This window comes from Microplitis demolitor, chromosome 9, assembly GCF_026212275.2.
Source record: "Microplitis demolitor isolate Queensland-Clemson2020A chromosome 9, iyMicDemo2.1a, whole genome shotgun sequence".
In the NCBI taxonomy this organism is placed as follows: Eukaryota; Metazoa; Arthropoda; class Insecta; order Hymenoptera; family Braconidae; genus Microplitis; species Microplitis demolitor.
In genome coordinates this window covers 11,504,960-11,531,147 of record NC_068553.1, presented here as the reverse complement: position 1 = coordinate 11,531,147, position 26,188 = coordinate 11,504,960, and the positions used below count along the sequence as shown (strand labels likewise).

Below are 26,188 nucleotides of genomic sequence, written 5' to 3'. Positions count from 1 at the left end.
GGATTTATGTGAGAATCCTTAGGAATTAATATAGAAGAGTATGGTTTTATATAAGAATTCTTGTAGGAAACCATGAGCTCTGGTTAAAAATACTGATTGCAACACGGCTATGCTGCTACTCTGGTCGTTTTTTATCAAGGGCGCCACTGAAAGTAATAACGGCCTCCCAAAGCCGGATCTTAGATCATCAGGGTCGGTATAAAATTGAATTGTAAGAGAAGGATGGGGAAGAATAATTTATAATCAATTTGTTTATTTCACTTTAACAATTTTACCTTTATTTATTTAACTTCGATAATATTTTGTTTTATCAACTTATGACCTCTTATTTAATAAACCTCTATAACCCTAATAGATCTTATAACTTTATTAAACCTTTATAAACCTATTATCTTATAAACCTTATTACCTAACGCCAACTATCTTTGGCTAAATTACACACACACTCACACCGAGTTTCCTGGACTATTTTACACACTCACTTAGCTTAAACTCAACTACACGCCGTCAACTAGACCCTCTACGTGGTTCAAACCTTAATTTTAATACTTGCGCGGTCACCTTGATCCTCTACGTGATAAAACCCTTGTAATTATTAATACATGCGGTCCAATAATTTATCACGACCTCAATAACACAATACTCAAAACTCGAACACCAATTTTCACATTTTCCTTTACGACACATTTAACGTTTATAAATTTATTAATTGATTTCATATGGTTTATTAATTTAATCTACTTATAATTAATTTTATCTCAATATTAATGATTAGATAATGTTGACTAGAACGCAATTGATTTTCCGGCGAATGCCTTATACGACCTACCTGGCAAATCCCAGAAGAATTTTTCGGCGAGTGACTTAACAACCTGCCTGAAAATATCAGAGCTAATTTTTGTTGAGTCTGGCTTCTCAATTATTTTATTACACGTTAAGTTGACACGACAATACTTCACGGACACGACATTAAATTATGTATTTTAATTAACAAATATTCCGGCTTCCCGCCTGGAATATTTTACAGAATACCTAGTACAATTTACATTGATTCTTTTCAGTCGTTCGTTTTGTATCAGTTGTCTTTGTCCGTGTCTTGTTCTCTCTAGTGCGTGCATTAGATTCTCGGTCGTAAACGCCTGGGGTAACCGGGTTGTCTCAAATTTTTCTCCTCAGGTTAACTGTCTCTCTCGGATCCAATTCTCGTTTTCACCAAAATACTCGAACTCTCCTTCAACCTGTCGATATAATTAACAGTGTCTGAGAATGACGTCCATGTTGTTGGCTCCAAATTTAGGTTGGATCGCTCCGGTCACAAGTCTCGTCTTGATGGTTGCTCAGTCCGATTGGCTCTCCGTGTGTATCCTTCTGGGTGATTACCCGGTCCTGCCGACTCTGCCTCTTCTCTGCTACTGTCTTGCACTTTTATTAATTTTACTTGATAATTTCCGGCTGTGATAGGAAAACTTTGCCTAATTATGTTTGGGCTTCGCGTACTAGCGTTTTCACTTAGCGCGCTTGGCGCCAAGTCGAAAAACTTAACTAAATGCTCCTTTAGGGTTGCAAGTTGGGTAATTGACCAATCGTAAAAAATCACGATTTTGGTTGATAATAAAACTCAATTTACCCCGTTACATGATTGAAAAGAATTGAAAAGCGGTCACTCCATGCAAACTGTGTATCTATGTACACAAAAGAAAGAATTGAAATTATTGAAAAGAATTCGAATTTCATGGCTTCGGCATGGTGTGGATTCCCACAAGAGCCCATGTGAGAGTACATATCGGGATTTATGCTGGGTTACTATATAGGAATCAATCTGAAAACGCCATGTGGAAACTCACATAGAAATCTAGGCTAGATTCCCATATGAATTTTCTTGATAGCCCTGGAAAAATAAGTATGCATGATCGTGCTTGATTCAGGCAAGACTAAGCATGATCATGTCTGAATCATGCACGATAAGGCATGATTCATGCAAAGTCATGTCTGAATCATGCACGATCAAGCGTGAATCATGCAAAGTCATGTCTAATCATGTAAAAAAATATAATCGAAATAGGATCAAGTTTGAATCAGATTTAATCGAAGTTTTCAATCAGGAATAATCAAATATTTTTGATGAAAAATTTTTTATAATCGAATATTTATTTTTATTTTGACGTTAGTAGTTAAAGTTGTTATTTTTTTTTTATCGACGATTAAAATAAATTTAATTTATGATTTTTGATTCAATTAATAATTAAACTTAATCTTTTTTTTCCAAAAATAATTAAAGGGATTTAATTACAAATTTTTTTTTTATCGATTAAACGATTGAATTCATAAGTTTTTGTGAAATTGATCATGATAGTCAATAGACATGCATATTTCTTTATTTTTTTCAAAGAATCATTAAGATTAATTTAATTGTTAAATTTGCTTGTAATTTATTACTAGAATTATTTCCATTCATCATCAAAAAAATGCGTAATAACCAAATCAAGATTGAATTCAAATAATATTTTATTTCTTACAACCGGAGTTTTTAAAAGATATTAAGAATCGTCGTAAGCTGGACGAGTCAGGTCAGCCTAGTAGACAGCGGACGTGCTTTATAACTCGACTGTCGTGGGCTCGAGACCCGTTACGGGTAGAATTTCAATAATACTTTTCAGCCAGTAAACATTAACTATACATCATACATCAGTGTGTGTGTGTGTGTGTAAAAGCTCTATAACTTTTTAACTAATCAACTGATTTGGATTCAGATCATTCGATCAAGTAGACTCGAAAACATTTGCGAATTATAAAAAAAAAAAAACATTTCTTTTTTTTTTTATGTCTCAGAAACGATTAGAACTATCGACTTCAAAGTCTAATCAGCTCTAGAGTTTGGGAAAATGCATCGATCGCCGCCTCAACAATCTCAATCGGTTAATGCGTTCGAGAGATATCGTTGAAGAAAAGAAATAGTGAAAAATGGGTTTTTCTAAATATCTTCGGAACAGCTGGACCAATCGATTTCGAATTTCAATTAGCTGTAGAATTCAACAAAATGCTCCAATTGCCACCTCAAACGTCGAAATCGGTTAATTAGTTTAGAAAATATCGGTGTAGAAAAGTTAAAAAAAACAATATTTTGTCGTTTTTTTCGGATAAATCATATTATAAGGTACTAGAATGTGTCTGAAATCATACCAACTCTTCCTCTTTCTAGTCTCTCTCAATCATCATATAATGTCATCGAATTTGTTCTTTAGTTTAAAACATATTATTGTTATGTCCGCCGCTTAAATTTAAATTAATTATCCGGGATTTCTCCTTTTGGTAGCGATAGAAAAATTTAGACGAGCAATTTAGTTGTTGCGGACATTATTAAAGAATACGATGAAGAGGTATCTTCCTATAATTCATTATTTATGGTGGATCTTTCGAAAAGTAAGAACCTAAAACGTCTCCGAAGAGACTGGTGATCTTGTGTTGAACCCGTTATCTTATGAAAGAATAGAATGTAAATCTTTCACCTACCTTTCAATGTTTCTTTCTTTCTAGTCACGGCAGGTTAGATCCCTTCAGAACGTTGCAGCTCACTCAGCTTCCTCCTGTAGGATTTGGTTGGATGGGCGCGGCTGGGGTAGTAGGATGTAAACTTATGTGCTACTCTCGAATGAAACTCGGAAGGCTGAACTTATGATTTTTGACTTTTTATTACTGATTTAGTTACAATTCACTTGTACACTGAATCCTTTTTACAATTTTTAAACAATTGAGATTTTAAGAATATTTATTATTAACGGATATTTATATAAGATTTTTATTTTATGTGTAATGTGTCCTTTTTACACACCCGAAAAGTGATTTTATGCGCAAAATAACTCAGCCCGAAATGGAATCGCAAATTCACGTGATTTGCGTCACTGTTTCAATCGGACCGGATGTTTCTATCAATCTTTGAAGATTTTTAATAAATAAAGAGGTCGATTATTGCTTTTTCAACGCCGAAGCGGATTCCTGCAACAATTGACTGCAAAAAGATGTTAATTTTAGAATGCCTTATTGATTATTGAACACCAAAGCGGATTCCTGCAATAATGTTTATTCCTGCAATAAGGTTTAAATAGAACATATTAAAGATCCTTTTATTGATCTTTCAACGCCTGGGGCGGAATCCTGCAATAAGAGTGCACGAAAGTTCGACGTTCGAATTTTCGCGGACCAGGTCAAGATTACCAATCCACGAAAATGAACAAAATCAGTTTGTATGTTTTATATACTTTATATGACACTGCTATCCGTATAATAATAATAATAATAATAGCCTTTATTCAGACACAAACATATTTACAAAAAATCTTAGCTTAACGACTCTGCTGAGTTTATGACATCGACAACTTCGTCTGTTTGCCCAACTTTGGCAAAGGCCTCCTCCATTTCTTTCCACTCTACTCGGTTCAGAGCTTTCCTTGTCCATAGTTTTCCTGCTATCGCCTTTATCTCGTCTTCCCACCTCCTTATCGGTCTGCCTCGTTTCCTTTTTCTATTTCTAGGGTACCAAAATACTATACTTCTGTTCCACTTTTCAATACCTCTTATTATGTGTCCTGTCCATTGCCATTTCAGTTTCCGTATTCTAGTTGTAACATTTTGTATTTTAGTGCGATTTCTGATGGTTTTGTTTTGAACTCGGTCGGATTTCCTTAAATCTAGCATGCTCCTCTCCATTGCTGTTTGACAGGTTTCTAATTTTTTGCTTTGTGCTTTGGTGAGAGCCCAGGTTTGGCAGCCATAGGTTAAAACTGGTAATACGCAAGTGTTGTATAGTTTTGATTTGACCGACAACTTAATTTCTTCATTTTTCATAATTTCTCTTAGCCGCCAGTAGCACTTCCATGCATTCCCTATTCTGGTGTCTATTTCTTTTGACATAATATCAGTCATTGCAATTTGTTGGCCCAGGTAAGTGTACTCTTTGACATACTCTATTGACACGCCGTTTATGATAATGGGATCTTCGGACGCATTAGTGAGCGCTTTAGTTTTGGAGGCGTTCATTGTTAGGTCTACTATGCGGCTTCTTTTGTCCAGATCTAGAAGCATGTTTTGTAGATGAGCTTTTGATTCGGCAAATAATATAATATCGTCAGCGAACCGCAAGTGGGACAGTTTTTCTCCATTTATGTTTAGCCCATAGTTTTCCCAATCTAACTTCCGGAAGATATCTTCTAAGACAGCTGTAAATAACTTGGGCGATAACGGGTCTCCTTGTCTTACACCTCTGTTGATTTTTATTTCCTTCTCTTCTCTCTCTAGCTTGATATTAGCCGTACTGTTAGCATATACGTTTTTTATTATCCTGATATACTTTTGTTCTAGCCCTTGATCCTTTAGACAGCGCCAAATATTTTCGTGCTCAATTGAGTCGAATGCCTTTTTATAATCTATAAAGCAGCAATAAAAAGGCACCTTAAATTCCTTGTTTTTTTCTATAATTTGTCTCACAGTATGTATATGATCCAGTGTTGAATAGCCTGCCCTAAAGCCAGCCTGTTCCCTAGGTTGATTCTCGTCCAGGGTTCGCGTTATTCGGGCTAGAATTACTTTGGCAAAGACTTTGTAGATATTAGACATTAGACTTATGGGCCTGTAGTTGTTTATTTCGGTTTTGTCGCCCTTTTAATGTAGCAGAATGATGGTTGATGCAGTCCACTGTGTCGGAATAGTTTCGGTATTCAAGATGTCATTGAAAGTGTAGGTCAGTAACGGAACAATGTAGTTTCTGCAGCTTAAAAGTAATTCATTGTTAATTTGGTCGGGACCAGGAGCTTTGTCGCTCTTCTGTGTTTTGATAGCCTTGTGTATTTCGTCTTCTAATATGGTTGGTACATTACCATCACTGCTTAGTTCGGTAGGTTCAATTTGGTTTTTTCTGGAATACAGGTTTCTGTAGAAATTTGTGGCTGTTGAGAGGATATCTAGTCTTTTGGTTGCTGTCTTGGAATTTCGATCCTTTATGTTAACTATCCAGTTGGTTCTGTCTGATAAAACTTTTAGGGCCTTTTTTATACCACCGGTTTTATTAATGAACTTTTCAAAGGTGTTGAGTCTGAGGTGTTCTCTATCTTTTCTTATTTGTAGTTTTATTTCTCTGCTCAATCTTCCTATTTCATACCTAATAGGTTTTGTTTTATTTGTCATACTTATTAATTTTGATCTCTTTTCTAGGAGCTTGCTAGATTTTTCAGATATGTATCTCTTATTGTTTGTTTGGTCTTAAATATTGGTTTTAGGTTTTGATACTAGTATTTCGTCTTTTGTGTGATATTTCTGTTGGGTGCTTAAATGTTCGAGAGATGATACTGTCACTGCGTTGAGTTTCTCCTTTATGACGGCTATTCTTACGTTGTTTGGTGGTGTTGTTGCTTTCGCTTTGAAAGGCCGGCTAGGTTTCTGAACAGATGATGTGTTCAGGCGTGTTCTAAGCATTCTGTGGTTGCTGCCAAAGTTGAGATTAGCGATGGTGCCACAGTCTTCAAATAGTTTGGGTCTGTTTGTTAAGATATAGTCTATTTCGTTTCTATACCTTCCGTCTGGCGATATCCATGTCCATCTGTTAGAAGCTCTCTTTTTGAATTGACTATTTAGTATTTTCATGTTATTTTCAAATGAAATTTCCATTAATTTTTGTCCGTTTCTTGTTCTTTTTCCGTAACTATATGGGCCCAGGACAATTTCTTCTCCTTTTCTTGGTGTTCCAGTTTTTGCATTAAAATCGCCCATGATAATATAGTTTTTTTCTGTGTGTATTTTTATGGTAGTCGTAAGCAATGAGTAGAATGATTCAATTTCTAATATCGACGATTTTTCGGTTGGTGAGTAGATTTGCACAATGGACCATGTTTCTTTGCTTGCGGGTATCTTTATGTTAAGAATAGCAATCCTTTCTGATATGCCAATTATTTCTGTTATGAAGGTTTTTAGTGTTTTCTTGATTAGGAATCCTACTCCATGTCTTCCTGGTGTTTCACCTTTATAGTACAGTAAGAATTGGTCATACTCTTCAATCGTTTCACCGAGTCTTCTTACTTCGCTTAAGCCGATAATATCCCATTTTATATTCTGTATGGAGTGTATAAATTCTTGTAGGCTTTCCTCAGTCCGTAGAGAGAGCGTATTATATGTTGCTATATATAGGTATTCCGTGTTTTGCTGTTTCTTGGTTCTACATGCATTTGGTTGAAATAAGGATGTAGTATTTGGAGGGTAGTGGTCATCTTCCCCCACGGTAACCGGCCGTCTTGGGGTGCAAGTGTGAGTTGTTTCGTTCTTCCAGAATCTTCCTAAACTAAACATACATTAATTCTCACTCTTCTAAGGAGACGCTGATTTTTTTTCGGATAACCAGTATCCGAATTAAAAATATTTTATAAAAAAGAAACCCTCAACTCAAATATCGAATAATAAAAGGAATGATTTAATTATTTTTCTTCTCCTTTGACTTGACCTCGGGTACCGCACGTGCAGAATAAAACCGCAGAAGGAGAAGCACATTTAGAAGTCACTAGAAAAACCATAAAACTAAACGCTGTACAGCAAGCACCTCTTTTCTAGTGTACTAGATCCAGGGGCACGGCTCGGTCCCCCTCAATTTTGGACTATATAAACCCGCAGTTTTTCGGTCTAACTGTCCCGACTTCTAATCTCAGCTAAGCTAAAACTCCGTCGTAATAATTGTTGTACCACGCATCGCATTAAAGAAATTATTCCGCACGGTTCTCAACTCTCAGTATACTGCAAAACCATACCAACCCAGGGGTACTGACTGAGCAGACATTGAATACGGGTTCCTTGCCCGGTATACTATATAATTTTACAAAAAAAATCAACGATCCGGAACGGCGTCCAGAAGAAAGCGTTTTTCGGGTTATTTTAGCAAAATAAAAATTACAATTGTTATTAGCAAAAAACCGTTAAAAAAATTAGCTGTCCAGGTTTTTGCCAAATCTCAAAAAGTATAAGTGATAGCCCAAATATTAAAAAAGTTTCTGAAGGAGCAGAAAATTTCAGTAGAAAAGTTCTCGACTCTCCGAATTGTGGTTCCAATATTTATAATTTTTATTTAACATTGAAAATTGGCTTTTGCGAGGCAGTTGAGGCATGCGCGCGCCGCCGCTCTAGTGAGCGTAGTCGTTAAATATTTTTTTTATGCAATTAAATATTAATAAAAAAATTTGAAAAAATTCTGGTGTCATCTAGACACTTCAAAGAATACGATTCCGCGGTATAAAAAGTTGTATCACCATTTTTCAAAAAGTTATTCGATTGTTAATTTAAACTTTTTTACGGGTATGTATTGTCATAAAAGGCGGTGTAAAAGTTCAAATAATTATTCTATAAATTTTTTGTTTCTTGAAGCCCTCTTTAGAAACATACTCAACAAGATGACGTGAAAAAAGTTGATAAAATATTTTTATTTCATTAGTTATTAATTTTTGAAGTAACAAAAAAATGAAAAATTTAAATAATGTATGTTAAATAATTTTTTTCTTTAAATCTTAAGCTATTACTGATTTTATATCCTTGTTAAGCATTATATGATTACTTTTTAAATTTTTTCATGCCATTTGTTTATAAATTTTTTATAAACAAATGGATTAATTAATTATTTTTGAAAAATTTTTTTTCACTATATCGTTTTTGTACGAAAATAATGATTTAAATAAAAATTTTTGTTCTTAAAAACAATATCTTATTGTTTATAATCATTTTTTTTTCATGTTTTGATTATTTAAATAAATAATTAAGGAATCGTTTTTTTTTATTATAATTTGCATTCCTAAATATAATGGCGAAAAAAAATTTTTGTTTTTTAACAATTTATTCATTTATTTATTAAAAAAATTGTTATAAACAATTTTCTTTTTTTCATTATAATTTTTTTCTAGAAATAAAAAAAAAGACAAAAACAGCAACCTGCAACAATATGGTAAAAAAATTTTTTTTCGATTTCTAAAAAAACATTTGGATTTTGTAGCACGACTAAGTCCAAAGACTGACTCGATTTGTCAACAAACAAATTGCTGTAACTTTGCAACTATTGCAGATACAGTTTTTAACCTTTAAGTCGATTTTATACAGTATGAGCTAAGCTTTCTTATCAGTCTTTATCCTAACGTTTATATGCTATAGTTCGCTAACTACACGCATTTATTTATAAAAATTCGTATTTTTTATTTCTTACAATGCTTATATCTCATAAACAAATAATATTATGACCAATATGTTTCAGGACTATTTTGTTACCTAATTATTAAACTATTTAAATATATTTTTTTTTATATTTTTAACCTTATTTGTTTATTAGATTTTTAAATTTATTCAAATTATTTTCAATTTTTACTCTTATTTTTTAGATGTTCAAAGTACATAGCGATTGAAACTATGAATCTGTACTGCTTTAGTGTAGACAGCTGTCAAGCATGAGATAGAGACTACTTCGGCAAACATCAAATAGTTAATAATTTCAAATCACAACTATATTTCATGCTTCAAGAAGAATAATATAAATTAAATCGTGAGGTTGACTTAAACAATATAATAAACAATTTCAAATTTAATATTTTTAAATTATTTAAAATTTCTTTTCAAAAAAATTGAAAAAAAAATTGTTTACCATATTGTTAACAAAAAAAAATTGAATAAATTGTTAAAAAACAAAAATTTTTTTTCGCCATTATATTTAGGAATGCAAATTATAATAAAAAAAAAACGATTCCTTAATTATTTATTTAAATAATCAAAACATGAAAAAAAAAATGATTATAAACAATAAGATATTGTTTTTAAGAACAAAAATTTTTATTTAAATCATTATTTTCGTACGAAAACGATATGGTGAAAAAAAATTTTTCAAAAATATTTAATTAATCCATTTGTTTATAAAAAATTTATAAACAAATGGCATGAAAAAATTTAAAAAGTAATCATATAATGCTTAACAAGGATATAAAATCAGTAATAGCTTAAGATTTAAAGAAAAAAATTATTTAACATACATTATTTAAATTTTTCATTTTTTTGTTACTTCAAAAATTAATAACTAATGAAATAAAAATATTTTATCAACTTTTTTCACGTCATCTTGTTGAGTATGTTTCTAAAGAGGGCTTCAAGAAACAAAAAATTTATAGAATAATTATTTGAACTTTTACACCGCCTTTTATGACAATACATACCCGTAAAAAAGTTTAAATTAACAATCGAATAACTTTTTGAAAAATGGTGATACAACTTTTTATACCGCGGAATCGTATTCTTTGAAGTGTCTAGATGACACCAGAATTTTTTCAAATTTTTTTATTAATATTTAATTGCATAAAAAAAATATTTAACAACTATGCTCACTAGAGCTGCGGCGTGCGCATGCCTCAACTGCCGCGCAAAAGCCTATTTTCAATGTTAAATAAAAATTATAAATATTGGAACTACAATTCGGAGAGTCGAGAACTTTTCTACTCAAATTTTCTGCTCCTTCAGAAACTTTTTTAATATTTTTATGAAATTTTATAAAAATATCTAAAATTTTATACCTCTAAATCCTTGGAATTTTCATAATAATTATGTCAAATTTTATAAATTTTAATGTAATTTTGTTTAACTTTATGAAGTTCTACAAAATTTTATGAAATTTCATAGAATTATCTCGTGGTTTCTGATAAAATTCCATAAGTTTTTTTCAAGTTTAATACACTTTTATAAAATTTTGTAATACTTTGTGAAATATCACAAAAATATATAAAATTTCATATCAATAACTTCTTGAGATCTTAACAACAATTGTACAAACTTTATAAATTTTCATAAAATTATATAGAATTTTATAAAATATAATTGCATAAAATTTTATAAAATTTCACAGAATTTTACCAAATTCCATTAGTATAATTTGTTAAAATTTTATCAAATTTTATAAAGTTTCATGGAAAAATATTTTCCCGGGCTTGGAATTTTCATTGCAATTATGTAATATTTTATAAAGTTTCATGTAATTTTATAAAACTTTATGACCCGGGTTGTCTAATCTCTGTAATGGAGAGCGGGCAACATGGTTGAGTGCCAACCGGGTGCGTCCCTAGGTGGCGAATAGGGGGATGACCAAGGTAAGATGTGGTGGCTCACGATGACCTTCAGTGGGAGGGACATTGTGGGCGAGCCACGGCTGCTTTGGTTAGCATGTGCTACTGGAATCCTGGCTGGTGTAAAAACCGGCCCAGAGGGGCCAAGGCCATATCGTGGACCAACTTTCCAAGCCAAGATGTAAGCGATCGTGCCGAAGGCTGGATGGCACAGGGGAACTGTGTCGCGAACGATGCACCTTGGGGCACCAGGTGCAACCCCATTCTATCTATACACCTTCCACTTGTCAACAGGCTCTCCTGGCGGTGACCTTATCTTTCTTAATTACTCGTGGGACCAAAAATGGAATCATTAAAAAACAAAAACTCCGGATCGGAGGCTTCGAAAGACGGCTCCGATCTTTCTAATGTCCATATGGAGGTCGTGGAGGGCACGGGAGGCTCAGCTAACGTCTGGTCTTCTGGAGCTCTTACAGATGAAGGGTAGAAAAAGAACCGCAGTGGAGCTGTGAAAAAGAGGGCCCGGAAAGTCAAACTGGCTGCACGGGAACAATTTTCGGAGCCAAGTATCTTGGAAGTTTCTTCTGCCATTAATGTAACCTCGGTAGAGGACGGCTCTTCGGTAGCTGGTTGCCCTAAAAGGCCCAGACCGAAAGACCAAACTCCACCAGAGGTGAAAATAGTATTGAACCACGGCAAGGTGACCTACAAGTCGACTTGTTTCGGTGACGTTGTCAGGGTGGACAGGAAGGTAGCCATAGTACCTTCTGATTACCTTGACACGATGCTGAGTCAGGAAAAGGGTGATCTGATCACACAGGCGTTAGTCAGGGCACTGGATGCTGTTCTCACAGGACAGTCTGTCCCGTGCTTTAACGGATGCCAGTGGGATCAGGGAGCTCTGTGGGTTACCTGTGCTGATGACATAGCCAAACAGTGGCTGCTGGGGATTGTCCCGGCTATCGAGGCTGAGGGGGGGGGACTTGTTCTTCAAGCTCTGGAGAATGAGAAACTTCCTAGATTCAAGAAACTGACGGCGGTTCTTGGCATCACTCAGGAAACTAAGGTCATCCTAAACAGGCTGGCACGATAATATCCTGGGCTCACTACTCATTTGTAGCGGGTCTGGAATCGTCGGGAGGTAGGTAAAGCGGTCCACCTTGTTCTGGGAGTGGACTAGCAGTCGCTGGCGGTACTCTCGCGGTGCAACTATTATTTTCACTTTGGTCTAGGTAAGGCTCGTTTTTACGAGGTCTCAACCAATAACGCGGGTGGGGTACTTCGGGAGGGACTGCTAGCACGGCGAAGAAGTCTACTTCCGGAGCAGTGCCTTCAGCAGAGGCAAAGGTACGGAAGCAGGGCCAGGGGACTGGAGCGGCTGACGCTGCTCAGGAAACTGGCACAGCCCCCATTCCCCCAAAGATTATGGTCATTCCACCTGCCCCTTCTCCAGCAGAGGAGCCTGCCGGGTCCCTCAGTAGTGGAAAGGGGGAGAGGGAACGCTGTAGTTCATCTTGGACCTCAATGGTAGGGCCACTCACCAAGCCGCCTCGCTTGACAGTGAGTGGGACTTCTGACGGGGAAAAGTCCATGCTTCCGGCAAGATCTTGATCCAGAGGAAGGCCCACAAAGGCGAAAACGGTGGCCAAAGAGAGCCTGACAGGGACTAAGCGAGGTAAACAAGCTACCCTTGCTCAGGCCCTGGCGGGAACCCTCCAGTTGTCCGGCACATCGAAAGAGGTGGCAGTCACGACTAATAAAGAGGAAGACGATGGACACTAAATAGTCCCCTTCCTCTCTCAACCTATTATCCCATACCCCTCCTCTCCCATTTCCTTTCCATTCCTTTTTCTGTAATAAAAGCGATGACAGCCAGTGCTGCAGATTTTATAACTGCAGGACAGACTTGTTTTTTGCAAATAAATTTGCAACACCGCAAAGTGGCCTCAGCATTACTTAGCAGAGACCTTGCTGTGTTGCAGACAGATGTATCCCTAATCCAAGAACCTTGGGTTTACAAAGGGCAAGTCTTAGGGATAGACTGAGGAGGCGGCTGCCTGGTCCATGGTGACTCGGTGCTGGGGCCTAGGGCTTGTATCTTTATCAATAAGAAACATACAGCGCTCGAGCTGCACCAGCTCTGCACCAGGGATCTAGCTGTTGCGTCCATAAAAATCTCCATAGAAGGGGCTAGGACGGAGCTGATTGTCGGCTCTGCCTATTTCCAAAATGAAGATGCCAATGTATCTACCAAGGAGGTTACTGGCTTGGTAGAATACTGCAGGTCCAAAAGGCTGCCACTCCTAATAGGTTGTCATGCAAATGTACACCATTCAGTCTGGTGTTGCTCGGACATGAATGAAAGAGGCTCCACACTGCTAGAGTGCCTTTCCACCACATGCCTAGAGATCCTCAATGTAGTATCCAGGCCAACTTTCGTTACTTCTCGGAGACAGGAAGTGATTGATATTACGCTAGGCTCTGACAGGATAGCACAGTCTGTTACAAATTGGAGTGTGAGCGAAGAGGATTCTCTCTGTGATCATCGCCGAATTTACTTTGCGTTGGAAGGCAGCAGAGATGGCGGGACTGGGGGTATATTAAGGAACCCTAAGACCACGGACTGGCTCATCTATAAGAAGGAGCTAGTAAGTAGGCTGAGAAAACTTTGCAGAACCCTAAGAACTGCCAGTAGGATTGAACTGGCGGTCAAGCATTTGCAGACGACTATTGTCCAGTCCTATGAAATTGCATGTCCTTTAAAAACTAGGAAATGTAGCAAGCAAGTAACATGGTGGAATGCAGAACTGAGTAGGCTCCATTCCTGGTCCAGGAAGCTTCTAAATAAAACGTTAAAAATGAAATCAGACCAAAACTGGGCTGAATATAAAGCAGCCCAAGTACAATACAAAAAATGTATTAAGGTCTCTAAAGCTGAGGCCTGGAGAAAATTCTGTGGGGAGATCAAGGACCTACTATTGGTGGCCCGTCGCAGCAAGATCTTTACTTCAGGTCCTACAGTTAAGCTAGGTGGTCTGACCCTTCCGGATGGGAACGGAATAGGAAACCACGAAGAAATATTGGCTCATCTCTTTGAGGTAGTACAAAAGCCCAGGGTCGGATGGGATTTTTCCGGCTCTGCTACAAGAGGGTGGAGAATCACTTCGCAAACACGTCCTACAAATTTTTAGGGCCTGTCTGACCCTAAGCTATGTGGCTGAGGCTTGGCGCGAGGTCAGGGTAGTCTTTATACCAAAATCTGGGAAAAGTTGCTATGATCTGGCGAAATCCTTCAGGCCCGTAAGTCTGACTTTCTTCCTCCTAAAAACTCTTGAAAAGATGGTGGACAGACACATCAGAGATGAAACGCTGAGTCAAATGCCAGTACATCATTCACAACATGCATACCAGGCTGGTAAATCCGTCGAATCGGCTCTACACGAAGTAGTTAGCTACGTTGAGAAGGCCTTTCGACAGAAGGAATCGGTTTTTGGAGTATTCATTGACATTAAAGGGGTGTTTGATAATACACCCTTCGAAGCCATTTGCGAAGTGACGGACACTTTGGGATAGTGAAATCTATCACAGAATGGGCCCACAATATGCTTCGCTCAAGAATAGTGACAGCCGAACTTAGTGACACTAAGATACGAGCTCGTGTTAGAAGGGTTGCTCTGATGATCAGAGACAGTATGATGTTGCTCTGATGATCAGAGACAGTAGCCCGGTAGAGATACGATGGAGGATGCAAAGAGCACTTGATCTTATACAGAGTTGGTGCACTGACAGATCTCTGAAGGTTAACCCTATCAAGACAGAGATGGTGCTCTTCACTAAAAGCAGGAAGCTTAATATTAAAGTGCCTTCAATTTTTGACACTGAGCTGAAATTTTCAACAGAGGTACGCTACCTTGGAGTGACTCTGGACAGTAAACTCACGTAGAGAAGCCATATTGGGAAGCAGGCTCAAAAAGCTACTGCCACTTTTTGGGCCTGTAGAAGGGTATTTGGCACAACGTGGAGTCTAAAAGCAAAGTTAGTCAAGTGGATTTACACGGCTATTTTGATACCCCAGTTAACTTTTGCCTCTGTTGTTTGGTGGCCCGCGATACGAAGAGACGTCAACATCAAAGCACTAAATAAGGTATATCGACTTGCCATGCTAGGCATAACAGGAGCGTTTAAAACAACTCCTACCCTAGCCAGAGGGCACTTCTGAATGCAGTGCCTCCAAATACAACTGTAGAATCTCTAGCTGTGAAAACAGCATTGAGACTTCATTTTGTTGGCCTGTGGTCGAATGCTAAAACGGGACATTTGTCCATCCTGCGGAACAGAGATCTCGAGGAGGTTCTGGCCCAAGTAGGGGACTATGGCTCTCGTAGCTACCACTTCAGATCCAACTATAAGATCCTCTTCCCAAGAGGCAGGAATGGAAGGAAGAGGGTAAAGATATACTGTCCCCTAAAGGGCTAGTCTGGTTTACGGATGGGTCTAAAAGGTTGGAAAGAACAGGAGCAGGAATTTACAGCGGTGGACCCAAAACTGAGATATCTTTCAGGCTGGAGCACTCTGCTTCGATTTTTCAAGTGGAGGTATATGCGATCTGGGCCTGTGTTAAGCAGATTTTGGAGCTAAATCACAGGAACAAATACATATACTTATGCAGTGATAACCGTGCAGCTCTCACTCATTTACATCTGCCGTAGTGACTTCAAAGCTGGTACGGGACTGCATTACACTTGTCAACAAATTAGCAAGTGCTAATGATGTCAATCTCGTCTGGGTACCAGATCATAGCGGTATAAAAGGGAACGACACTGCAAATAAACTGGCAAGAGCGGGAGCGTGTAAAACGGATCATGAGCCAGTCTGCTCAATGCTGGTGCCTCTGTACTTCATCAAAAACCACTTGAATCAATGGACCCGTGACAGATTCCTGAACATGTGGCTCGAGGTCAGAGGCATGTAACATACGTGGGCACTATTTCATGGGCCATCAAAGACATTAGGTACCAGTCTATTAGAGCTCGACAGATCCAAACTGAGGTTAATTGTTGGGCTCGTTACAGGAAATTAGTTTACCAGGAAGCATCTGAAGATTATAGGCGTCTCCGATGAATCCGTGTGCCCCAGATGTAATATAGAGGATGATACTTCTCTTCACCTGCTGAGCCAGTGCAGAGCCATAACGGATGTAAGAAAAGGCGTCCTGGGGATTTGTTATGGCACTCAGCCGAATTTATTAGAGGTTGGTATGAGCAGATTTCTACGATTCTCGAAATCTATTAATCTGCACATCCAACTTTTAATCTAACGAGATTGACCAAGTAGGGCCGAGCACAATGGTTTAAGAGAACTGACTGCTCAGCTCTACATCAAAAGGGTGTCAAATCTGACTTTAATTCAATTCAATTAAAAAAAAAAACTTCATGAAGTTTTACAAAAATTTATCAAATTATGCTGAACTTTATGGAATTTTACAAAAACAAAGTTTCGGCCTTTCACGAAATTTCACAAAATTTAATGAAATTTCTCAAAATATTACAAATTTTTATGAAATGTTGCGAAATTTTATGAAATTTCATAAAATTATCTCATTGTTTCTAATAAAATTTCGTGAGTCTTTCAAATTTTATAAACTTCTATAAAAATTTTTAAAACTTTGTAAAATTTCATAAAAATATATAAAATTTCATGCCAATAAGTCCTGTAAATCTCAATGACAATTATGAAAACTTCCTAATTTTTTATGAAATTTTATAAAATTATATATAATTCTATAAAATTTCATATAATCGTATAAAATTTTGTGAAATTTAATAAAATTTTACAGAATTTCAACAAATTTCAATAGTATAATTTTATAAAATTTGACAAAATTTTGTGAAATCTCACCAAAGTTTATAAACTTTATGAAATTTTATGAATTTTCATGAAAAAAATTTTTTCCGGGTACTTAAAATATTTTAACAGAAAAATTGAACTTTTAACAATGACTCATTTTTATTGAAATAAAATAAACGAAGTACATAATCTTATAAACCCTTACATTTGTAAGTGCACTTTTGTAGATAATATTTTGGTGCCTACGTAAACGTAAAATATATACCCTAAGAAATGATTTTAATGAAACGTTGTCCAGAACATTTAAATGAATAATTTTAAATAAAAGACTTTTAACAAAGAATATTCACATAAATAAAATGCAAAATAAATTTTAGCCAAAAAAAAATTCAAATAAATAATTTTTAAACGAAGAAATTCAACAAAAAAAGTATCTGAATAAATAATATCAAAATAAATAATTTCTATCAATTAAATAAATTAACTAATAATATTACATGAGTAAATTTATAAGAATGAGTACATGAATCGGCGGGACGCCATTGAATGATAAACTTCAGTAAATGAATAAGTAATTTTGGAAATAAACAAAATTATTACAAATAAATTAATAATTGTTAAATAAGTAAATTAATAGGTGGGACGCCATTCAATGATAAATTTTATATGAATCAAATAAGTAAATAAATGAAATTTAAACAAGTAAAAATTCATGCGAATAGATATAGAATGTTATATGAATCAAATAAGTGAAAAATTATGAGAATATATACAAAATTTTATATAAATCAAATAAGTAAATTGATAATTTCTAAATCAGGAAAATTTATAACGTTCACTACTATTTCACACGACCCACGGCAGAGTGTGGTTGGTGTGAATAGCCGTTATGGCTCGTCGATGGTGAAAATACTCAAAACAAAATAATAACAACACGAAATTGCTTCAGGAGATGCTCCAAATCTCCTCTGGGCACGCAGCTCTTATCAGACTGGGTTAGAAATCCTATAATTTAGAATTATTTTGGATGCTTCACTTCCTGTTTCAAGGTTGGTCGACAGTATAATAAAAATGGCTAGGTCTCGAGCCAACATATTTCTCCGTGTAGAATGTTCTAATTGATTTTAAACTATCTTCCTGATGAGCTAGATATATTGCTAAAGTCCCTAGTAAAAATGAAACGAGGCACTAGCTAGCGCCTCGCTAGCGTCGCTAGAATCAATGCTAACGGTAGATGACAAACGAGGCGGCCCTCATTTATTTTTAATAGAGGTGTCCCGAGTCAAAACACAAATTCCACTTCGAACCTCAAAATACTACGTGAGGTATTTGAAGGGCAAGTTGGACTTTGGAGAATGAGAGCTGTGTGGAAAGTAATTCCAGTTTAGGCCTCAACGTTGTAGTTATGGACGAATTTACATAATTTAGGGCTAAACTGGTATAAAAAAAATTTGCGGGGACCTCTAATTCCTTATAATATGAAAAAATTTAGTGCTCCAGATTTAGGTCTCAATTTCTCAAATGACGTAACCTACGCAGATCCCCTCACTTTTTTTCGTAAAAAATAAATACTTTGGACGAAGAATCTCAAAAAAGTTGACCTAAAAATAAAAAATTAATTACAAATTTGCAGAAAAATTACCGGAACCTCTATAAAGTATAACAAATGAAAATAAATATTTATTTTTATTTATATCCATTCAAAAAAAATTTAATGGTTGCTATGAGAAAATAGTTAACTGAAAGAAAATTTAGTATCTGTTTCTTAAATTAAAATACAAAAATTTATTGATGACAAATTGTTTGATTTTGTATTCTATATTATTTAGGAAGTTTAAAAAAAAATTTTTTTTGAGACCTATTAAATTTTGTCCAGGAATATATAAAAGCGAATAATAATAGTAATAATAAATTAGTTAATTTATTTTTTTTTTCATATAAATTTTTTTAAGTACTTAGGGTTTTTTTTTTCACTCGAAAATTTTTTAAGTCCAGAAAATGGTAATTTATTTTTTGAGGTCCAAACTAGAATTTGTTTTTTGATTCGGGCGTATTATCTATGAGATACGGGTAGTTTAACATTGGACAGTATAAAAATTGTAAGCTTAATATAGTATAAATCCTTTTTACTGTAAAATGTTCTACTGTTTTAGCAATTTAAAAATAAAATTATTCAATTTAGATATTTTTTAAATAGAAAAATTTGATATTCGAGAGAAAGTACTTTAAATTAAATTTGAGAGTTAAAATTTTCAGGGAATTTTTTTCTTAATATAAACGGAAAAATTATCTTGTGTCGGCTAGAAAAAAAAAATTTCGTTTCAAACGAAGCGGATTCAATTAGAAAATAATCATTCATTTATTGATTATTTTCCAATTGAATCCGATTAAATCCGACTGAATATTTTCAATCAGTTTTAACCAGATACAATCAGAAAATAATAATAATTCATTCATCGAATATGTTCTGATTAAATTCGACAGACAATTTTCAATCAGTTTCAATTGGATTCAATCGGAAAATAACAATTCAGATAGTATTAATAATTATTAAAATTTGGGCAGATATGAATTTCATTTATCATGAATTCAGCAATTTTTGAAACATCAGAGTATAGAATTTTATCTGTCTTTCCAATTTAATCAATTTTATAAAAAGTTAAAACAAGCATTTCTCAGGATTATATAAAAACTTTTTCTGAAGAACTGTATTGATTGAATTAAAACTATCACGAAAATAAAAAGAAACATTAAAAAAAAATTATGTATATATGTTAGGTTGGTTAAAAAAAAAAGAAATTTTTTTTTTGGTATTCAAAAGTTGAAAATACACCTAAAAATCAAAATTTCGGTAGCTATCCAAGGTCTTAATAATAATACTACGATTTGCGTCAATCCGCTTTTCTTTTTTGTACGCTGTAAACATGAATAAGTGAAATAGGTGAATATTCACTTATTCTAAGTGCCAATCGAACCACTTTTTAAAATAAGTAGTTCGGATTGCACTTAAAATTAGTGAATATGCACCGATTTCACTTTTTCATATTTACAGAGTATTTAAATAACACGGGAAAAAAACTTTTTATTTTTTAGAATTTTTCGACTTACAAGCTAATCAACGAATTGTTATGCACGATAGATATTTTCGTATGAAATTCAATGCTCTACAACAAAAGTCTCATTATTTTTTGATAAATCTAACTGTTCAAAAGTTATTTGAACTTAAAGTCAAATTTATAAAAAATTTTGAGATCTTTTTATTTTTTCGGCGAAACCATCAGTTTTATCAGAAAATCTCATAGAAACTTTTTTGTAGGTAATTTTATTTCTCAAAAATTATTATGATTAAAGTTTTCCAGAAATTCGCTTTTTTTTCTAGTTATTTTCATTTCAATATCAAGCTCTTAAAAAAATAGTTTTCTGATTTATTTTTTATAAATTCTAAAATATATTTTTTGTACTTTAACTTCTATTTTAAATAAATTTTTTTCATGAGGGTGTTTAACGTAAGGATTTTTGCATGCTCCAACTAATAGGAAAAAAATTTGCTTGTACCAAAAGAAAAATTTCTTAGGAGAAAAGATATATATGGAGGAAAGAAAATTCATCAGTCCTAGGCAATAGCAGTGGGAGTAGTTCAGTTCTCGCCACTAGATAGCGCCTACCACTTGTGTAGTGTCCCTGGTAAGAAACGTAGTTCAGACGTAATATATTCCAGACTTGGAAGCAATTCTGACAAGCGCATTCCTCTGTTCTTTGACATACTGACAAGTACTATTTTTGGTGGTAATATAGTATATCCTATAGTACGTCATGGCATGCAATCTAATTGTTAATATAGATACAACGTAGATTTATATATATTTGATTTTTTAATTTTGTACCGTTTAATAATATATAAAATTAGTTTTTCCCGGGAATCGGTAATTTTTTATTAATTTACAATCGAAACCTTCCGGAAATATCCGATTGAATCTGATTGAAAGTCAATCGAAAATTTCTGATTACCTTTCAATCAGAATCATTCGGAAGTTTCTGATTGAATCTAATTGAAACTGATTGAATGTCAATCAGAAATTCCCGATTAAATCTGACAGGACGTTTTCAATTAGTTTTAATCGGAGTTTTTAATCAGGGATCGAGACTATCCCACGTCTGACCATGGCAGCACGAGAATCTCATGCCAGCACCTAGGCCGGCGCCAATTTGTCATATATCTCACTTCAACCAATGGAGATATATAACTGTCGCATGTTATTTTCTTCAACATCATCAACATAACAAATGATTTGAGCTGTGTAATTTAACCCGTTCCCGACGCTGAATGACCAATTGTCCCTTTCATAATTAAGTATTATCACGATTTAATACTAAATCACCCAGTGGTTTATACACAAAACGTATAAATTTATTTATAATAAATAAATTTATTATTGCCAATTGTTGCACTGACGCGCATGCGCCAAATAATCATGAGCATAGAAATTAAATGCGCAATTATTCTTCCCCGCACTACAAAAATCCGATTACAAGTTTAAATTATTCAGTGAGATTTCCTGATTCCGCCATAATTTACACGTAAGGAATCAGTTAAGTGTTTTTACCGCAATAATTAAAACAAAATCTTACATGTAAACAAAACATTTATAATATCAATATCGGATGAGACGTGTGAGCAACGTGTGCTGCCCTCTGTTGCTCACCGACCTGATGCGAGACTGCCGCGATATCCATATGTTGTAAAAAATTCATAAAAAAAGATATAAATTTCTATTATAAACTAACGCAAAAAATTAAAGGAAGAGAAAAATTTTATAAATGTTTTTGTAATTTTTGGAAGGCTGTAACTTTGTGAAAAATAATCGTATCGAGCTTTCAAAATAAGCATTATATAGCTTGAAATATCGAGTTTCGGCGCATTTTTATCAAAATTTTTCAAAAGGTCTGGTTATTACGCTAATATGAGAAATATCGCGAGACAAAAAATTTCAAAATTTTTTTTTTTCCAAAGAGTCCACGGACCGTGGAAAAATTTTGTCAACTAAACCAATGCATAGGTTATTTGTAAAGTTTATTTAGCTTCCATCTGGCTTCTTTTTTAACCTCGTAGGACAATTTGTCACAGAGATATCAGCCTTCAAACAAAAAATGATCCTTTTGGCTTTGATCATCGATATTTCAGGTACCAATGATTCGACAGTAAATTTGAGGGTGGCGTTAAAAATTTGAATAAATTCTCTACAAGAGTCGTTCATAATTTTTCGGAAAAAACAATTTTTTTTATTTTTATCATCCTTTAGAATTAAATACAAAAAAATGACTTCTTTTGGTTTTTTATTAAATCAACCGCTACTCTGCAAATATCGATAAAAAAATATTGTTGCCAGGGACTTTTTTAGCTTAATGTACCCCCAATAACCGTATAAATTTTTAAATTGATCTATCGAGCCGTTTTGTGGGGGTGATCGATTAAAGTTTTGCTCAACAATTAAAGGAACAAGTTTTGTTCCTTTAATTGTGTAATCATAACCAAAATAAAAAAATAATTTTTCTTTTACTTTTCTTTTATTTTTGCATTAATAACTCAGTAAATGTGAGGGAAAGAGAATAAAATACGAAAAATTTCCAAAAAATGTCAAAAAAAAAAAAATTTCCTCCCCAAAAAACAAGTTTCAATTTCTTTCATTTCTCTGATTTTTTTTACATTTTTTGGAAATTTTTCACCGAAACTAGAGATTTCAAGCTATAAAATTCTTTTTTAAAAATCTCGATACGATTATTTTTCACAAAGTTACAGTCTTCTAAAAATTTATAAAATTTTTCTGTTCCTTTAATTTATTGCGTTAGAGTATAATATTATAAATAAATTAAAGTATTGTTTCACATAAAATATTGTGCATATGGGTGCATGTGTGGATGCGAAAATACATAGGCCTGCATCGAAGTGTGCCTTTACCAGTTCCCCAACAGAAAATCCTAGGGAACGTGAAAGTACCCAAAGGAACTGTGTTCCGATTGGACACAGTTTTCCCCCAAACAATACACTAAATATGACCCGATAGGAAAATATAAAAAGTGTGGTTGAACATCTGTCACGATCGGAGAGAGTGAAGGCGAGGGGCGAAGGGTTTTTAATAATTAATAATTTAGTACAAAAATACCTGAAAATAATTATTCTATAACTCAACCAAGGAGCCTTGTAGGACCGTTACGTGGCTTATGTGAGAATGTTAATTATTCGGTAATATTCTTTAATACTAAATAAGTCTATTTCACACCGAGAGGAAGTACGGTAGACTATCCCGATTGTTGACCTGCGTGGCTTTGGGATCGGTCCGGGATATTAAAGTGAAAGGAAAACAGCTAGGTGAATATGGGCCCTCGAGAAGTCCCTGTTCTTGACGTCTGTCTCTTTCTGTACCCGTTAACTTATGAATGTTAGAGTCTTTATTTTTAATTACACTGGGACACGGTACTGTGGCTTCGTGATTTTATTTCAGCGGAATCAAATATGCTATTCAGACTCAAAGCTACTGGGGTGCCAAGCGGATACATCCCCCTACGTATCGAGTATTAACGCGAGTATTTTGTTTTTGAGTTAGGATCTCGGTCTAGGAGTCCGGATTCCTAGGCTTATGGACCGTCACGAGACCGATAAGCCTGGTTTGGGGTGAGTCGAATCGACCGAGATTTTAGCGAGTTTAAAATTTGAGTATTTGACCAAGGAGCCCGATTGCTTAGGCGGTGGACCGTCACGTGGAATGAAAATTTTAGACTCTGATTCGCAGTAATAATCGGCTTAGCCAATTAGAACTTATCTTATTTTGAACAAGTAGAATTTTCAGACCGAAACCAGCAATTGACCCGAGATCCGACAGAGACTAGTTCTGATTAGCGCTTGACTGACTTCATTAGATTTTCGGCAGTTTATATACCCTAAAATTGGCTGGGGGAATTGTATGGTTGCTATTGATTTCCTGGTTTGTCTCATCGTTGTAACAATCTAATCGGGCGTCAAAAACAAATGAGTAATCCACGGTGTAGCAATAGTTTCCGGATTTAGAGAATCAAAATACGTCTCAAAATAGTCAAAAACAAGATGATGCGTAAGTGTTCCAGGTTTGGAGGTCATTCTGCGTGAAAAATAAATAAGTAATCTTTGTTGTAAGCTTAGAGTTAGCAACAGGGGGTAGAAAAACGTAAAGCGTAAGTTTTCCGTGTATAGGAGTCATTTTTTATGAAAAACAAATGAGCAATCTACGCCGTAGGTCTAATATTAGTGAAAGGGAGTCGAGATTTGTCCCAGGAGAAAAATAGTGAAAAAAAATAAAATACGCATATATTCCGAATTCGGAGGTGATTCTATGTAATAAACAAGTAAGTTAGTATATTGAGCAATCCGTGTTCCTAGTAAATATTTCAGAGATTAGGAAATCAAAATATAACTCGAGATATTGAATTTGGGTTATAAGTAAGGTAAATCATTTAGGTCGTAAAATTTTGTTTACCGTTGAATCTTTAGAGGCTTAGTGCTCACGTGCACGCGTCGCTGATAAATTAGATGGTGATTTCATCATTATTCGTCTATTGTCATCTATTGGGTACTATGCTCACACACACACACTCTCTTGTAAGTATAGTGTCACAAGTAGTACGCAGGTAGGTGTGGATGCAAGATGAGTATACTCTCCTGAGAGTATATCATAGTTGGTTTGAGAAAAGATGGCAGAGAGAGAGAAAGACAGGTATATACAATACAGGTATATCCAATACTGTCCCATCTGTCGATCTCTGCCTGTTCATGATCATCGTGCATGCACTTACATAGATACCTAAGAAAGGTAAATTTATCACTGCAAAGTTGGGCGTAGTCGAGTACTTCTTATTTACAAAAAAAAATAAAAGTATAATAGAAAATGTTTATTTCGTTGATTAAATCGCAATTGATGTATATCGATTGTTACACATCAATCATTCTCAATTCTCAGTTCTGGGTCAGTAACGACAGGAAAATTTATACTACCAGTGTTCTCACACTTATACACTCGTTCCGTACTAGTTTATTATTATTACAAGTGTTCTCACACTTAAGTTTTATTTTATTGTACAAGTGTCCTCAACTTTATTTTATTAATTATTTTATTAGTCTTTACTTAAATATTGTCTCAGTTAGTTATTAAATAGTTCATAGATATCAAGTTAACGTCGAAACAAATTGTAACCGGGAATAGTACAGTAAAATTAGTGAAAAACAGACATATAATAATTCAGTCTTCACAACTTCAGGTACTGTAAACTTAAGTTAGATTTTTTGTATTTAAACAAATTTTCAACCAATGAAATCTCGTAACAAACTATTTTATGTTATTGAAAAAATTTTATAGTGAATGTTTTATTGTAAGAATTCTAATTATACGAGTAAGTGTAGGCACGTGGCCACCTTAAATCTCCGTTATAATTTTAATTCATGGTAATTTCTGTCTGCATGATTAGCGTTTGCTGGTCGCCACCAAATACTTTTATGAAATAATTTAATTTCGAGATCTATTGCAAACATAACATTAGACATTTTGATTGTATAATACACTTATCCAAAAAATTAAAGAAACAAGAACATTTTATAAAATTTTTAGCGATATTTGGAAGTCTGTATTTTCGTGAAACATGATCATATCGAAAAATTAAAAAAAGCAAATTGAAGCTTGAAATCTATAATTTAAAGATCTTTCAGCAAAATAATTTTTTGAGCCACGGTTTTTGCGGAATCATAAGAAATAGGTCGAGACAAAATTTTTCTAAATTTTTTGGTTTTGTTTTTAGGTCTACGGAGCCGGGAAAATTTTTTTTCGAAAAAAACAATTCATGACATGATTAGAAAATTTATTCAGCTATAATTTGTTTTTTTTTTTTGTTTCTCTGTACGATAATTTGCTGCTGAGATATCAGCCTTCCAATGGAAAAGGATCCTTTTCTCTTTGATTATCGATATCTCAGCGACTAATGGTCAAACAGTAATTTAAAGTGCAGTTTGAGAAACTTGAACAAATATCCTACAAGCTCGATTTTCGATTTTTTCGAAAAAAAATTTTTTTTTCATCCTTAATATCAATTTGAAAAACCCACAGAAAATGGTCATTTTCTGGTTTTTTAGTCAACTCATGACTACTTTGTAAACATCAATAAAAAAAATAATGTTGCCAGGTGATTTTGCAGCTTAATGTACCCCT

The 26,188-nt window shown here is 34.5% G+C and overlaps 1 protein-coding gene across 1 annotated transcript in view; it reads right to left on the bottom strand.

Moving 5' to 3' along the window:
* LOC103570411 (potassium voltage-gated channel subfamily H member 8) overlaps positions 1-26,188 on the bottom strand; it is a 355,105-nt gene that overhangs the window by 212,988 nt on the left and 115,929 nt on the right. The gene's annotated exons all lie outside the window — the stretch shown is intronic.